Here is a 15,917-nt window from a genome sequence, read left to right as displayed (position 1 = left end):
AGTCGTGGGCTATAGCTCAGAGGTAGAGTGCCCAGTGTGTGTGAGGTTTGGTTTCCTTTCCCAGTGCTGGAGAAAATCCCAAAAGGTATGTTTCCTTATGTGACCTTTTCCCTTCTGAGGTTGACCACCCACCAAGGTCTAGCAATCAATTATTAAAGTCCCGTCATCCACAGCCCCCTTTTGCTCACCAAATCTACCTGCCCAATTAAAATTAAAGACCTCATCCTAACACGCCCTCGGTCTTAGGGTGAATGACAGTGAAGGTGACTTTGTGAGCCTGCCTGAGAGAGAGAGAGCAAACTGTAATAATACTATCTTGAGTTCCTCCATGTCCACGGGACTTGAACTAGGGAGAGTGGAGTCTGTGTCAAGACATTAGCTAGGCATGGGGTGCATGGGGCAAGAAAGCAGCACACCAGACTGACAGGACAACAACTGCCGTGACTCGGATTCGAACCGAGGTTGCTGAGGCCACAACACAGAGTACTAACCACTATACGGTCACGGGCAGCCACGTGCCTGATAGTGGTAGGTGCTCGCTTGAGCCTCAGTCAAGCTCAGCCCGGCACAGACCGGTTTCCGAGGCTTCCTTCAACCGGTCTGTCCTACAGAAGTGATTTTTTTCCAAAGCCACTGAGGTTGGGAGCTGCACAGAGTGCAGGCGTCGGTGCCTCGGTTGGGTGGTGAGGGCAGTCGCTAACTGTGAAGTCGGTGGGTCGATGCCACTTTGCAGGTGCAGTATTTCCCCCAAGCACTTGATAGCCCTCCATCGCCCTCCTCTCCGCGGTGGCTGGGGCACCTGCGGAGGGCACGCACTGCTCTGTGGTTCTTCCGAAGAGCTGGGGAGCAAACCAGCGGTCTAGAGCCTTCCGTAGACGCCGCCCGCCTACAGAGGCCAAAACCATCACTGCCAGTCCCTGGACTCCTTACTAAACACGGCTTGGCCCTAGGAATAAATCGGTTCTAGGGTTCGTGATTACGAATTACGTTGTCGTCGCCCTTGTCATATGCGTATCTTTAGCCGGTGGTGTAAAGTTTACCCGTTTTATTAAAATCTGGTCCGTTTCCTGTGCTTTGGTGACTTGTTTTCCATAATTTTCTTTTATTAAGAAAGGATTTCCACTATATCAATCCCAAAATAAACCAAAGACAGCAGGTGGGGGTTGCCACAGGTGTCCTCCTCCCCCTCTCCCCTCCAAAATAAAAATTGGCTTTATTGTTTACCCTGCCTCAGTACAGGCCATAAATAGCGTGTGACAGAAAGGTAAGTCCTTAGGTACCTTAAGTCCATAGGGTTTTTTTTTTTCTTATTTAGTGGGCTTCCGGTATTTCAGAAAAGTAGGAGTGTTTCCATTGCCAAGTCAACACACAAGGAACTGTAAATTTAGAAAGCTCTTTGTTAAACTCCCAAAGATCGTAGTCCCTGAGTAGGCTTGAACGACCAACCTCCCGCTTAACAGCATAACGCACTAACGCATTGCTCCAAAGAGACTTTGACATGACAAAGCCGCCTCTCCTTGGTGAGTCAGACATCACCATGGCAGTCACACCTGTGATGTCCACCGTGTCGCGGCTGAGCATCCAGAACATGAGCCCTCGAAGCCAACCTGCCGGGCTCCCTGCCGGCCCCACGGCAGCTTCCCGAGCTCGCGAGAACGTTATGAACCCGGCGCCTCCGGACGCTGGGACGGGGCCGCCTAGGACTCCACGCTGGCAGAGTCTTGTTCGGGGCGCCCATCAGGACTCCGTGAAGGAGCCCAAGTGAACCTCAGGGTTCGGTCCTTTGCAGACCTCGAGCACGGACGCCCGACGGCTGGTCACCCGGGTGTGTGCTGAAGCCTCCGCGTGAACGGCGTGGGAAAGGCGGCGAGTGCAGTGCCAGTGCTCAGGGAGTTCGGACGGGAGGGAGATGGACGAACTTGACCCCGAGTGGAGAGGGACAGACGGGGGCGGGGGTGGCCTGGGGATGGGATTGGGGGGATACGCACCGCCGAGACTGGTGGAGAAGCCAGGTGGAGCCCTAGGACACCTCAGAGAGAACAGTGCGTTTGAACTGAGCTGATGTAGTTTGAAGGCAATTTATGTTAGGAAGACAATAAAATCATGAGGGGTGTTTTGTTTTGAATGAATCAGAAGAATGAATTCCTAGCAACGATATCTGTCTTTCAGCTAGGGGTGTGCTGGTCCCGAGCCCGGGTCTGGTGCGGGTTAAGAGCAGAAAAGAATTAAGGAGAGTCTGGAGTCTGAAAGCAAAGTTTAAGACAAGTGCTCCTGGACCTTAAGACAAAAAGTTCAAAATTGAAGAAATGTTCTCCTGAGTCTAAGGACCAACTTCCTAAAGATGTCACTTCAAAGGTTAAGACCTTAAGTTAACTTGGCAATTTCGACCACATATTCAGAAGCATAAAAGAGAATAAAAAAAGACCAAGAGGAAAAACAGCTGTAGGAAGAAAAAGGCCTTTTTTAAAACAAGAGGTATCAGGGAAGAGCGCGAACGCAGTCCCCCACTAACAGAAATTATGCAGTCGAGTTTCCCGCATTTAGGGAAATCGCAGGGGTCAACACACCCCAAGTGCAATGGGTGAGCCTCGCCCTGGGAAAACCACCTACGTGATCATGGTATCTCCCCTGCCAGGTAAGTATGCTTTGCTGTCTTGCAGCCCAGACTCAGCTGCACCGGCCCTGCACTCTGAACACACGGCCACTTCGCCGCGCATACTCCAGGACCTTATTGGACGCGCACCCCATTCCTTCGACTCGATGCTCTCCGCGGGCCAAGGCACCCTTCCACGCCGCGCTGGAAATCCAGCGTGTTCCCGCAGAGTTTGCGGACAGGACAGCCCCTGCGCGCCCCTCATCTGCATAGACCACGCCTCCAACCGGCACCCACGGGTGACATCACACCCATCCTCTTTTCCCGTTTGCTTAGTGAATTTTTTTGCTTGCGGAGAGCTGGATGGAGTGTTGCAGGATCAAAGACAAATCATCTTGAATTATCTCCAATTCCCAAATAGTCGATGGCTGCTCACCGCCGTGACCTAACAGCCTTATAGCTGGTTTCCGTGTGTAGCGACAAACCCCTATCTTCAATCAACACGAAGTCAGAGAAGTCAGGCAGCAAGGGTAGCCAGCCCTGCAGCTGAGGTCTCCAGCTTCGCTGGAACCTGCCCACCTCATGTCTCCACCACTGCATTTTACAAGGCTCTTGATGTATGGATTTCTCTGTTCTCTTCTACAGAAACACCATGAGACTGACACTAAGTCTGGACATGGTATTTGGGGTTACCCCAGTCTGTGTTCCTGGTCCAGGGGATCCACTCTGCCCTCTCTCGGTCTCCTGCATGTGTGTCGTGCACACACATACAATCAGGCACAAACACATACATACATAAAATAAATAAGTACTCCCTTTTCTGTGTTGTGTTTGTGGAGGAGGGGCAGATTGTGTGAGCCATGACTCGCATGTGGAGGCCAGCAGACAGTTTGCAGCAGTCGGATCTCTTTCTGCCATGCTTGCTCCGTGGATCAAGCTCTTGGATGGTCAGACCTGATGGCAAGTGTCCTCGCCCTTGTCTATAAGCCATCTATCTGTCCCTTTAAAACCTCTCCCTCTCTGTCCTTCTCTGCCTCTCTGCACTCCCCCTCAAGCCACCACCACCACCACTCCAGACAGGGTCTATCTACATAGTGATGCAATAAGAGCTTGGTACCACCCTGTCTGACCCCCTTAAAACCTCTTTAGCCCACGTGCAGACATAACACAGCATTTTAAGGATTACAGATGATCATACTGTTTATCATGACGTCATACATGCACTTTCTCTTCTACAATGTTTTTGGAACAAGAATTTATCTGTAGCTTCAGGTGCAAAGAAGGATAGAATGATTCAGCTGAAATACTCATCCAATGATGAACATACACATCACAAAGGTAAAATTACCGGCCGCAAGAACGGATCACAAGACATACAAGTGAATCCACTTTAAGAGTTTATTAGAGGGGGCTGGAGAGATGGCTCAGAGGTTAAGAGCACTGGCTGCTCTTCCAGAACTCTTCCTGAGTTCAATTCCCAGCAACCACTTGGTGGCTCACAACCATCTGTAATGAGGTCCGGTGCCCTCTTCTGGCTTGCAGGCATACACACAGAGTATTGTATACATAATAAATAAACAAATATTTTTTTAAAAAAAAAAGAGTTGATGAGAGAGAGAGAGAGAGAGAGAGAGAGAACGACGAGTGCGCGCAGGCCTGGGGAGAGCTGATGCTGAGAAGAAAACGTGGAGTGGGCGGTTCCAGTGGTTAGACACTGACACTGCCTGGCGCGTGCGCATAGGGTCATAGCGTTTGTTGCTGTAGCTTTGACAGGAGCAGATGAAGATCACACAGGGCTTGAGGGTCCTGGGTGGCTATGTAAGTTGCCAGAATGTTGGATGATGCATGCGTGGCCGTGGATCCCGGAAGTGCCTACTCTTGGGGTGGCTCGACATTTGCCATAACGCTAAGTGACGGAAATGCTGACATTTCACCCTTTTGTTTATTATAAAGATTCGGGGGTTAAGGGTAGCAGATGGGTGGGAATGAGGCGTCGCGTCTCTCAAGACTGCTTCCTGTTGGTTTGTGTGCATTGGGAAGTTGGGGTGCTTGGCCACATCCTGGGGGTAGCTGGTTACTTCAGTGTTTTCCAGGCTTTGTGGAACTGGCTGGCTGGCAGCTTGACCCTGACAAGATGCTGGCAATGCGGAAGATTACGTTTAGATCCTGGGGATAAAATCTGAGATCCTGGTGATCAGGGGAGGAAGGTTCCAAGATGGAAGGGGGTCCCCAGAGTCCCCAAGATACAGGAGGGAGTTTCCCAGGAGTCCCAAGATCAAGGAAGGAAATGATACTTATTCTGGGCAAGTCTGGTCTGTTCATTTGGGTCCAATTTGGCTCTCTGGAGTTCGTGGGAATGTTTGCATTTTTTAAAAGAGATAAATTTCAGACACATTAAGAAGCTTGTGGTAATGATTCTATAGCATTGGAATTAGTTTATTAGGATTTTATTGGTTAGTGTTAAGATTGTGGACAGTTATATAGTGAGGGGGGAGAAAGGGGAGTTATATTTAGTTAAGCCCACAAACATACAAGTCTTGATATTTGACAGGTCTCACCTCTCATTGCTATCCATGCTATTAATATTTGGTACATTAAAAAAAGCAATTTTGTTAAAAGAAAATTTAAAACTACTGTATTGGGAGCTAGAGACGTGGCTCAGCTGTTCGGAGCAGTTGCTGTCTGCAGGGACCCAGCTATATTCTCCAGCATCCACACACTGTCCCGCAAAAGGCCACGACTCCAGTTCCAAGAAATCCAGACCCCTCTTCTGGCCTCTGCAGGCACTTGGCTGGCATATACTCGGTATGCTACACACCTCAGGCAAAACACTTGTACACGTAAAACAGAAATCACATAGCCCACAGGGTGTGCCCGGCCTTAATCCCAGCACTCAGAAGCAGAGGCAAGTAGATTTGTGTGATTTCGAGGCCAGCCTGGTCTGTAGAGTGAGCTCCACGCTAGCCAGGGCTACAAAGTGAGATGCTGTCTCTAAAGCCAAAACAAGTCCTCTGTAAACAAAACAACAACCTAGCTATGTGATTTTTGTCTCTAATGTGACTTTCTCTTTATTCCCCAAACAAAGATTTGGTAATTCACACAATCACGTGGAAAGGTTACTAACTTCAGTACTTGGGAGAGACAGGATCGCCCATTCAGTCAGAGGATTTGTTAGAGGTAAGAACCAGGGGCTGTCTGCTCTGCTTCTTTGATCTTTCAGCATTTACTTCCATATCTGACTTGGGTTTTTATTTATTAAAACCAATTAGAATTTTGCTGTGTGTGTCATGTATATGTGTGCCCGTGGAGGCTGTGTGTCATGTACATGTGTGCCCGTGGAGTCTGTGTGTCGTGTACGTGTGTGCCCGTGGAGGCTGTGTGTCGTGTACGTGTGTGCCTGTGGAGGCTGTGTGTCATGTACGTGTGAGCCGGTGGAGGCTGTGTGTCATGTGCATGTGTACCCGTGGAGGCTGTGTGTCATGTACATGTGTGCCCGTGGAGCCTGTGTGTCATGTACGTGTGTGCCTGTGGAGGCTGTGTGTCGTGTACGTGTGTGCCTGTGGAGGCTGTGTGTCATGTACGTGTGAGCCGGTGGAGGCTGTGTGTCGTGTACGTGTGTGCCCGTGGAGGCTGTGTGTCATGTGCATGTGTGCCCGTGGAGGCTGTGTGTCGTGTACGTGTGTGCCCGTGGAGGCTTTGTGTCGTGTACGTGTGTTCCCGTGGAGGCTGTGTGTCCTGTACGTGTGTGCCCGTGGAGGCTGTGTGTTGTGTACGTGTGTGCCCGTGGAGGCTGTGTGTCATGTACGTGTGAGCCGGTGGAGGCTGTGTGTCATGTGCATGTGTACCCGTGGAGGCTGTGTGTCGTGTACGTGTGTGCCCGTGGAGGCTGTGTGTCATGTGCATGTGTGCCCGTGGAGGCTGTGTGTCGTGTACGTGTGTGCCTGTGGAGGCTGTGTGTCGTGTTCATGTGTGCCTGTGGAGGCTGTGTGTCGTGTACTGAGCATGTAACTTAAACATGATCAGTTTTTATGACGTCCTGATTCTGCAGTGTGGGATCGAAGTAGGAGTGCTTCCCCTCCACAAGTCAGTGCCCTGTGCTGCATCCCGGCCACTGCCGAAGGGAAAGTTTTTGTGTTTGGCAGGTTTGATCCTCACCACAGGTTGTGCCTTATTATTGAGAGCTAAGGAGAGACAGACTCCAATAGACTCTGGGGCCCGAAAAAGTGAGCGTATTTTCACCTTGAGCAAAGGTCAGAGAGTTGGAACTTAGCTCTTTTCCTTCAAGGTGACCGTCTGATTCTACCTCAGATAATGATCCCATCTAGATTTAGAGCCTAGAGTTCTGCTCTCTCAAGGTTATTGTCCGCAGGTGTGGCTAATATGCAGACCTTGTCTTTCATGAATAGAGAAATAGATGTGTTTCTATCCCAAACGAAAGTCTAAGGATCTGACTAAGGTCCTACCCTAAGGAGATAACAATGGATTCCACCCAGGGAGTGGTTTGCCTACAGAATATTTTGGTCTAGGGTGTGAGCTGAGCCTTCTTTGTCTTGTTCTAGCGTCAGAATGTTTACCTAAGAATGTAGCCCACGACCTTCAATTGGTGTGTTCTTTTTCTTGTTTCACAGTCTCTCATGAGTTCCTGGGGCGGGGTGGTCATGTTATCCCAGAATTGAGTGAGAGTCTCCCCGACCCAGAGGTCTTTCATTTGCTCAAAGATGATGTTTACTATGCCCTGGGTCTTATGGTGATTGACAGTGAGGGCGATTTTGTGAGTTCACCTGAGACGGTGTGATTGACAGAGAAGACTGCAAGCAGCAAACCATAATGATAATGTTTGAGTTCCTCGGTCAACTGGGCTTGAACAAGGGAGACTGGAGTCTGTGGCAAGACATTAAATTAGCTTGGCGTGGGGTGCAGGGGGTAAGAGAGCAGTATGCTGGGATGGGCAAGAGAGACAATAGTGCCATGACTCGGATTCGAACCCAGATTGCTGCAGCCACAACACAGAGTACTATAAGACCGTGGCTCAGTCCAGATGTGCATCTGTTCCCTTCTGGCATCGGTGCTGGGGCGGAGGTCAGCACTGAGCGCAGGCCAGCCTGAGCTGGTTTTCGAGACTTCTGACCGGCCTGTCCTGCAGAAGTGATTTCTCCAACGCAGCTGAGTTGGGAGCTTGGGAGCGGCGCCCGCACGAGTGAACGCATCTGTGCCTCAGTTGGGTGGTGAGGGCCGTCGCTAACTGTGAAGATGCCACTCTTGCAGGTGTACTATTTTCCCCAAGCACCTGATAGCCCTCCATCGCCCTCCTCTCCACGGTGACTGGGGTACCTGGGTAGGGGGCGAACTGTCCTGGGGTCCTTCCGAAGAGCTGGGGAGCAAACCAGCGGTCCAGAGCCTTCCTAGACGCTGCCCGCCTACAGAGGCCAAAACCATCACCGCCAGTTCCCGGATTCCTGTACCAAACACCGCCGGGCCTGCCGTTTCTGTGGTTTATTTTGGTGTTTCCATACCACATGGTTTTCGAAATCGGTTCTAAGGTTTGTGAGTAGGAATTACGATGAGCTCGCCCTTGTCGTACGCAAATCATTAGCCGGTGGTGTACTTTATCTGTTTTATTAAAATCTGGTCCGTTTCCTGTGCTTTGGTGACTTGTTTTCCATAATTTTCCTTTATTAAGAAAGGGTTCCCATTCTACCCATCCCCAAGTCAACTAAAGACAGCAGGTGGGGGTTGTCCATAGGTGTCACCCTTCCCGCCCAAAATAAAAATTAGCTTTGTTGTTTTCCCTGCCAGCGGGCCAGGCCGTAAAAAACGAACGACAGGCACTTTAGTAAGGGATTTTCGGAGGCTTGCTGAGAAAGCGGTAGAAGCGTGGACTTTCAAACTAACAATCAACATGCTCGCACACGAGGGACTGACCTGTGTATTTGGACTGTTTAAAATCTGAGAGCCATCGTCCCTGGGTGGGCTCGAACCACCAACTTTTCGGTTAACAGACGAACGTGCTAACCGATTGCGCCACAGAGACTATGCACAAGCGGATGCCCTGTCTCCTTAGTGAGTCCGGCGACACCGCAGCGGCCACACCTGGGAAGACCCCCCGTCCGCAGCCGAGCAACCTGAGCTGGAAGATTCAAAGCCAACAGCCCGGACGCCCGGACGCCCGGACGCCCCGCTTCCCGACCTCGCGCTTACGTTAAGACCCCGCCGCCACCCGGGGGTCGGGGAAGGAGCCCAAGTGTGCTTTAGGGTCCGGTCCTTTGCAGACCCCGAGCACGGACGTGAGAGGGGCTGGTGTGTGCTGGAACCTCGGCGGGGCCTGCGTGGGAAAGGCGGCGAGTGTGGTGCCCTTGCTCAGAAAGTCCGGACGGAAGAGGTGGACGAACTTGACCCGGAGTGGAGAGGGACCGGCGAGGCGAGGGTTGGTTGGGGGTGTACGTGTGGCTACGCACCGCGGGCATCAGAGGATCCGGAGCCCGGTGGAACCCCAAGGCATATCCGAGAGAATGCTGACTAGTAAGCGACTGGAGCGTGTTGGGAAGACGATATTCCACTAGGATGAGGGGTGTGTGTGTGTGACAGTAAAAACACCTGAGGAGGGACAGAGAGAGAGAGAGAGAGAGAGAGAGAGAGAGAGAGAGAGAGAGAGAGAATTGCTTCCTAACAACGGTATCAATTAGGGGTAATTTAAAACACTCTTTGAGAAGGGATGGGTTGTTCCCGAGTCAGGGTCTGGTGCATGTTAAGCACAAGAACCAAGGGGGAAAAAAAGGTAGAGTGGAGTACCAACCTAGATTTTGACAGTTGCCAAAAAGTACTCAGGCTTTCAGGTAAAAAAAAACTCATAATTTCAAAGCTTTCGACGTTTTCTCATTAACATAGTACCTGATTTCCTAAGGATAACTTCTATAAAGCCAATACCAATTTTCTTATCAAATAGGAAAAAACAGGTGCATGCGTAGAGGAAAATAAAAATCCGGTAGTACATATTTCAGTTAGCTAGAGGCACAAACGCTACTTATATACCCTTTTCTTTACGACAGTATCAGGGGAGAGCGCGAACACAGTCCCCCACTAACAGAAATTATACAGTCGAGTTTCCCGCATTTGGGGAAATCGCAGGGGTCAACACACCCCAAGTGCAATGGGTGAGCCTCGCCCTGGGAAAACCACCTACGTGATCATGGTATCTCCCCTGCCAGGTAAGTATGCCTTGCTGTCCTGCAGCCCAGACTCAGCCCCACCGGTCCTGCGCTCTGAACATATGGTCCTTTCGCCGTGCATACTTCAGGACTTGCCCGGACGCGCACCCCATTCCTGGGCACCGCTGCTACTCGTGAACCCGCGGTGACTTCCACGCCGCGCTGGAAATCCCTCGCGTTTCCGCAGAGTTTGAGGATGTGACAGTCCCTGCGCGCTCCTCATCTGCATAGACCCTGCCTCCAACCTGCACCCAGGGGTGACATCACACTCCTCCCCTTTGCCCCGTTGGCTTGGTGAACTTTCTTGCTAGCAGAGAGCTGGATGGAGTGTTGCAGGATCAGAGACAAATCACCTAGAATTATCTCCAATCCCAAATAGCCGATGGTTGCTCGCCGCTATGGCCTCACAGCCTTGTCGCTGATTTTGGTGTGAACCAGCAGACCTCTATCTTCCACCAACACGAAGTACATGAGATCATTCGACCCCTGTAGAGAGAAAATTCTCTAAGTTGCTGGGCAGGTTTTACAAATCTCATTCACCTGTGATAAGTGGTTGCTGAGTTACAACACAGCAAAAATAGCTCCATAGGCCATTCTGAGAAATCTTGTACAACCAGGGCAATTCTTAAACTAAAATAAATAGCCACAGGTACCAGACCTATGTACCTTAAGATGGAGCCAGTGCTGTGCCCCAAGGCGCAGAGACCGAAGCTTCTTGAACAGCAGATCTGTTTTCTTTACATGTGTTAGACGAGTTAAATTCCTCACCTGGGTCTGGATGACCCCCATGTTTGCCAAAGGAGTCAGTGAATCTCTCTAAGTAAAGCAGGAGATAAAACATTTGCTTTTGGGAAAACATGTAGTTATACTTTCTCATCAGGCTCAGCAGCCCTCAAGTAACTACATGAAGACTTATTAACACTTATAAAAAGCCTGGCTATTAGCTTAGACTTGTCCCACTAACTCTTATAACTTAAATTAACCTGTCTCTTTTCTTTTTTCTTTCTTTTTTTTTTCTTTCGAGATAGGGTTTCTCTGTCGTTTACGAGGCTATCCTGGAACTAGCTCTCGTAGACCAGGCTGGTCTCGAACTCACAGAGATCTGCCTGCCTCTGCCTCTGGAGTGCTGGGATTCCTGTTTCTTTTAGTCTGCATTCTTCCATGTGGCTTGGTTACCTCTGAGGTGTACCTTATGTCTGAGTTTTTACGAGTCTTTGGTGAAATCCAGTTGCCTTGATTCCTCTTCCTCTCTCTCCCGGGAAATCCTCCTATCCTCTCCTGTCTAGCTATTGGCCATTCAACTCTCTCTTTCTTTTGTTTGGTTGATTGTTTTGTTTGTTTTCCGACAAGGTTTCTCTGTGTAGCTTTGGAGCCTGTTCTGTGCTAGGATTAAAAGCACGCTTCACCGCTGCCTGACTGGCCATTCAGCTCTTTCTTACACCGACCACAGCAATACACCTTCACACAGTGTACAGATATCCCACAACAGAAACATGGACTTGTAAAGTCTGTCATAGTGGGGTTGTAACCTTAGAGGTGGTTAAAAAGCATGAGGTTGTAAAACCTGTCACAATGATGATTAAGGAATGATACCAAGTGTGTCCTAGTCTTAAGGTTATAAACATGCCACCTATTCCAGTTGGCTGATCGTTCGCTAAACTCTTCTGTAAACAGGCAGTTCTGCTTTTGTGAGGTTGTGGATATTCTGTCCGTTCTGATTGGCTGACCTATGGTTGACCCCTGCATCTCTGTATTCCCCGATCAATTGTGTGTGTATCCCAATATTGCTGCCACTCCATCCCTCTTCCAGTGGGGAGTGCCTAGGCCCGGTGCCATAATAAAGATTTTTACTTTGCAGCTCTACTGCTTCTAAGAGTTCTTTGATCTAAAATCGGGGACACAAGAGTTTATTGCAAAAATGTATTTAACTTGACAAGTATGGTGACCCACGTTGTAATCCCAGCGCTCAGGAGACAGAGGCAGGTGGATCAATGAGTTGAGGCCAGCCTGGTCAACCGAACAAGTTCCAGGATAATGGGGATCACACAGAGAAACCCTGCCTTGGAAAACATTAACAAACAAACAAAACCAAACGTTTGCCACATATTGGGGTCACCATATTTACAAAAATAGAAAAAAAAAGAATCGCATGTAAATGAAAACTATAAAGTGTCCTTCATTTATCTGCTGCTTCCAGTGACCTGTCTGCATGTGCCCATCGGTGTCCTCCAAAACCAGGTGTCCAGACGCAGGCCCTAAGTTCAGCTTGCTGAGTCTAGCTTATGCCTCCTCCTTGTATCTCAGCTCGCACCACTCACTTTCCTCACTGAAGTGACAAGGACCCGGCAGAGCACCCTAAGGGAAGAGAGGTTTCCTCTTGTTTGTTTCGGAGACTGCAGAGCATTGCAGGGGAGAAGGCAGGGCAGCTACAGTGGCTCAGTCCTTGCACTGTGCGTATCCACATCTTGGTGGGCGGAGAAAGACAAGCTCTCTGGATAGCCCCTTAACAGGGGAACATGTGCTCCATCCCGAGAGCCTGGAGCGGATATTTTATATTCACGCTGGAACATTCTGCTCCTCCTCCATCAGAGCCATTTCATATAGCAAAGGGCATTCAATTCACCTTCAAGAGTCCCGTAGTCTCAACAGTTCTAGCACCGTACAGCAGCTCAGTCACTTTTGAGACTCAAGACAATTCTTAACTATTGTTGGGCCCATAGGGGTAGCGCAAAGATGGGGACAGACCACCAAAGTCTAGTAAGCCAGAAGCAGACTTTATTCCAGGAAAAAAATTAAAAATTAAAAAAAAAATCTCCATGGGGCACAAAAGCTTACCAGCTAGCTGAGGCCACAGCCAGAGATGGCTGTGGTCATGGGCTGTTTCCGGGCTCCCCTTTTCATAACAAGAAGCAACAAGAAATTTTTACAATTGCGAGGTAAAACTCAGATACAAATTGCCCTTTTTTACTATTTCCATGGGCAGGGATTTTAGTTACAGGAGCGTTTGTCTTTAAGTTGTCGTTCTCCCTGGTGCTCCCCAACAGTGTCCACTGAAGTACTGCCCTCCTCCGATGCTGCCAGTTTTACAGAGCAGGGACAGTGTAAAACCGAAAAGTCACATACACCCCATCCTTTCAAGGCTAACTCGGCTCACATCAGTTGTTGGTCATGAGTGGCTGGGGTTATCTAAAAGCTGACCCTTGGTTTGCACAGGGCCGCTTCAGCCTTGCAGACAGAGCTATGGGTTGTAAAGCAAAGTACCCCACTGTTAACAATTAATCCTTAAGCTGTTAAAAAAGCTGCTGACATTCTTCTGGGCTTACAACTTTATACTTCTGTATTTCTACATTTTTACTTGTGGGACCTATATTTCTTTATTCTTTTTTTTTTTTTTTTTTTTTTTGGTTTTTGAGACAGGGTTTCTCTGTGGTTTTGGAGCCTGTCCTGGAACTAGCTCTTGTAGACCAGGCTGGTCTCGAACTCACAGAGATCCGCCTGCCTCTGCCTCCCAAGTGCTGGGATTAAAGGTGTGTGCCACCACTGCCCGGCTATTTCTTTATTCTTATTCTTGGATTCTTCACTATGAAATCAAAATCTCAAGTTACACACTTTCAATATACAATGGCAGACCATAAACATCCCCATTCCAAAAGGGTGAAATGAGTATAATTGACTGGACAGAGAAACTACCCAATTGGACTACTCTGTGGGTAGAAAAGATCTATTGGGGATCACCCTACCAAGGCCTACTGGGGAGGGGGGACAGAGAGAGGAGCAAAAAGGCAGAAAAGCAAGCAGATTTATATGACAGCAGGGTTGGAATCTGAGCTACTACAGGCTGCTGGATTGATCCGGAGCTTTGTGCCTGTCCTTGCTGGAGGTAGGCCTACAAGCCTGGCATCTCCAACATCTTCGGCTCTCCATTCCAACTTAGGATTCACCAATACAGCATTATATATTGGTCTGTAAGTGTGTTCCATGTTGTGAATGTTTTACTCTTGGGGGACCTGCCACCCAGCTCCTAAATAAATCACACATACACAGGCTTATTCTGAGTTATGAATGCCGGCCTTAGCTTGACTTTTTTCTTAAATTATTCTGACTACCTTTTGCCTCTGTGCTATTTCCTTTTCTTCTGTATATCTTACTTCCACTCTTACTCCATGGCTGGCTGGCCGTATAGCTGGCCTGATGTCCTCCTTCCCTTGTTCTCTCATTGCTCCTTTCCTTCCAGATTTCTCCTTCTATTTATTCTCTCTGCCTACCAGCCCTGCCGATCCTTGCTTCTGCCTCACTATTGGCCGTTCATCTCTAGAGAGTTTGTTTGGAGGTTCTAGCAGGGGAGCGCAGCTACTCATATACCCTTAATTGAAGACCCGTCCTCCTCTATTCAGGGAAGGTCGTCCTCTTTGACTGAGCGCAGGCAGCTTCTGGAGGGACGCACATGGAGCGGTGAGGGAGGAAGGGGACACCCGCCTAGCCATCCAGATCAGCCGAATCAACCCTGGCGATCAAGGGGGTTACAGATGTCGCAGCCAGATCGCCCTTACATCCAGCTGTTCAGCTCTTTATTAGACTATCAGGTGTTTTACACAGGCAAAGAACCACAGCTTCACAGAGTTAAACAAATGCAGTATAAACAAAAGTCACAAACCTGAAAATAATAATTCTCCAACAGTCCCTGCCTGGCCTACTGGAGTTTTTGGCCACAGGGGACAACCACCCCATATTGGAAGGCATGTACTCACAATGATTGTGAAGGGTAAGATCCCAGAATATTTTGAACTATATAAGAAGATGAAATATAGGCAGACATAATGGCACAACTTTTTCCATACAATGTATTTTTATTGTTTTCCCTCCCATGACTCCTCCCGAATCCTCCCAACCACTCACGTTCTTGCCCTTTCTCTCTCACATTCTTCAAAACAAAACACTGAAAATAAAAATAGATAAACACAATAAGACAAAAAAAATGAGACAAAAGATGCCAAAACAAAACAAAAAGTCCACAAAACAAATGAGAAATTCATTTTTGCTGGACAACTATTTCTGAACACGGGCCTGCTCAGGAGTGTGGTTGCTATGCCCAGTGGTGTGTCGTTGGAGGAAAAGGACAAACTACTTGACTTTAGAGTTAGTGAAAGCCACGTCAGACTAGACAATGGGTGAGTAGCAACAGGAGGCACAAATACATAAAGGATGAATAATGAGATTTGAAATCAATTCGTAGTTCTTTAATCAATTGGGTTTAAGCTGAAGTAGTTCAGAGAGGGAAAGAAAATAGCGTTAATACATGCTGTCAGAACAATTTAACACGGTGTCCATGGTGGAGAGCAAAATGTCATCAACTTTATTTCTGTAGAACACTATACATAAACATGAATTTGAGGCTGTGGGTATAAGGTAGTATAGCGCTTGTCTAGCATGTACAAGGTCCTGGGTTTGAACCCTAGTATCACCCAACTTAATTTGATGTGTCATAGAACAAACATTAAAATTTTAGTGATAAAGTACTTAAAGGAGATGGTGATACGTTGATATACAAATGTATGCTAAATAGCACCTAAGAAAATATAAATACAAAAAAATGGAGCTGAATTTGGAAATCTGCCTGAATCTCAGATCTTGGGAGGTGATTCTAGGAACATCTGTGAGGCTGAGTGCCTGCTGGCCCTAGTGTAAGGTTGCCACCTGCTGGCCGCTATTGTAGATAATGGAGTGGAGGAAGTGGAGAGGGGGAATGTTGTCTCCCCTCCCAGAGCTTGAGAGAGCAGTTCCCCGTGTTTGTGCTCTGCAGAGCAGAGGAGAGCATTGGCAGGGACGAGCTCAGAGCTGGAGCAAAAGATCGCCGGGCAGAAGGACGATAGTGCCGTGACTCGGATTCGAACCGAGGTTGCTGCGGCCACAACGCAGAGTACTAACCACTATACGATCACGGCGAGCCACACACACGGAACAACACGGACGTCACCGGCGCTTGTACAACTGGTCAAGCCTCGATTCAGTTCCGCCTAACACTGACCCTGGCGCCCGCTTCTCCCGGGATGCCTGCGCGGTAACTCGACTACCCGCTGCTCCGCTGGAAGCGAGCGGGGCGCGGATGGATCTGTTTCTAG

The 15,917-nt window shown here is 48.8% G+C and overlaps 4 non-coding genes across 4 annotated transcripts; all 4 read right to left on the bottom strand.

Annotated features, from left to right (window-relative positions):
• Positions 1–2,479: 2,479 nt before the first annotated feature.
• Positions 2,480–2,643, bottom strand: LOC121451153. The gene has a single exon (XR_005974685.1). It is a non-coding gene; the product is annotated as a U1 spliceosomal RNA (small nuclear RNA).
• A 5,907-nt stretch (positions 2,644–8,550) lies between these two features.
• Positions 8,551–8,624, bottom strand: Trnan-guu. Its single transcript has one exon. It is a non-coding gene; the product is annotated as a tRNA-Asn (tRNA).
• Positions 8,625–9,642: 1,018 nt separating this feature from the next.
• LOC121451152 lies at positions 9,643–9,806 on the bottom strand. Its single transcript, XR_005974684.1, has one exon. It is a non-coding gene; the product is annotated as a U1 spliceosomal RNA (small nuclear RNA).
• A 5,862-nt stretch (positions 9,807–15,668) lies between these two features.
• On the bottom strand, positions 15,669–15,740 carry Trnah-gug. The gene has a single exon. It is a non-coding gene; the product is annotated as a tRNA-His (tRNA).
• Between the last annotated feature and the right edge of the window lie 177 nt (positions 15,741–15,917).

This window comes from Microtus oregoni, unplaced genomic scaffold, assembly GCF_018167655.1.
Source record: "Microtus oregoni isolate MIOR12 unplaced genomic scaffold, Mior012 000007F_ref0000211, whole genome shotgun sequence".
Lineage (NCBI taxonomy): Eukaryota > Metazoa > Chordata > Mammalia > Rodentia > Cricetidae > Microtus > Microtus oregoni.
This window is presented reverse-complemented; position numbering and strand designations above follow the sequence as displayed.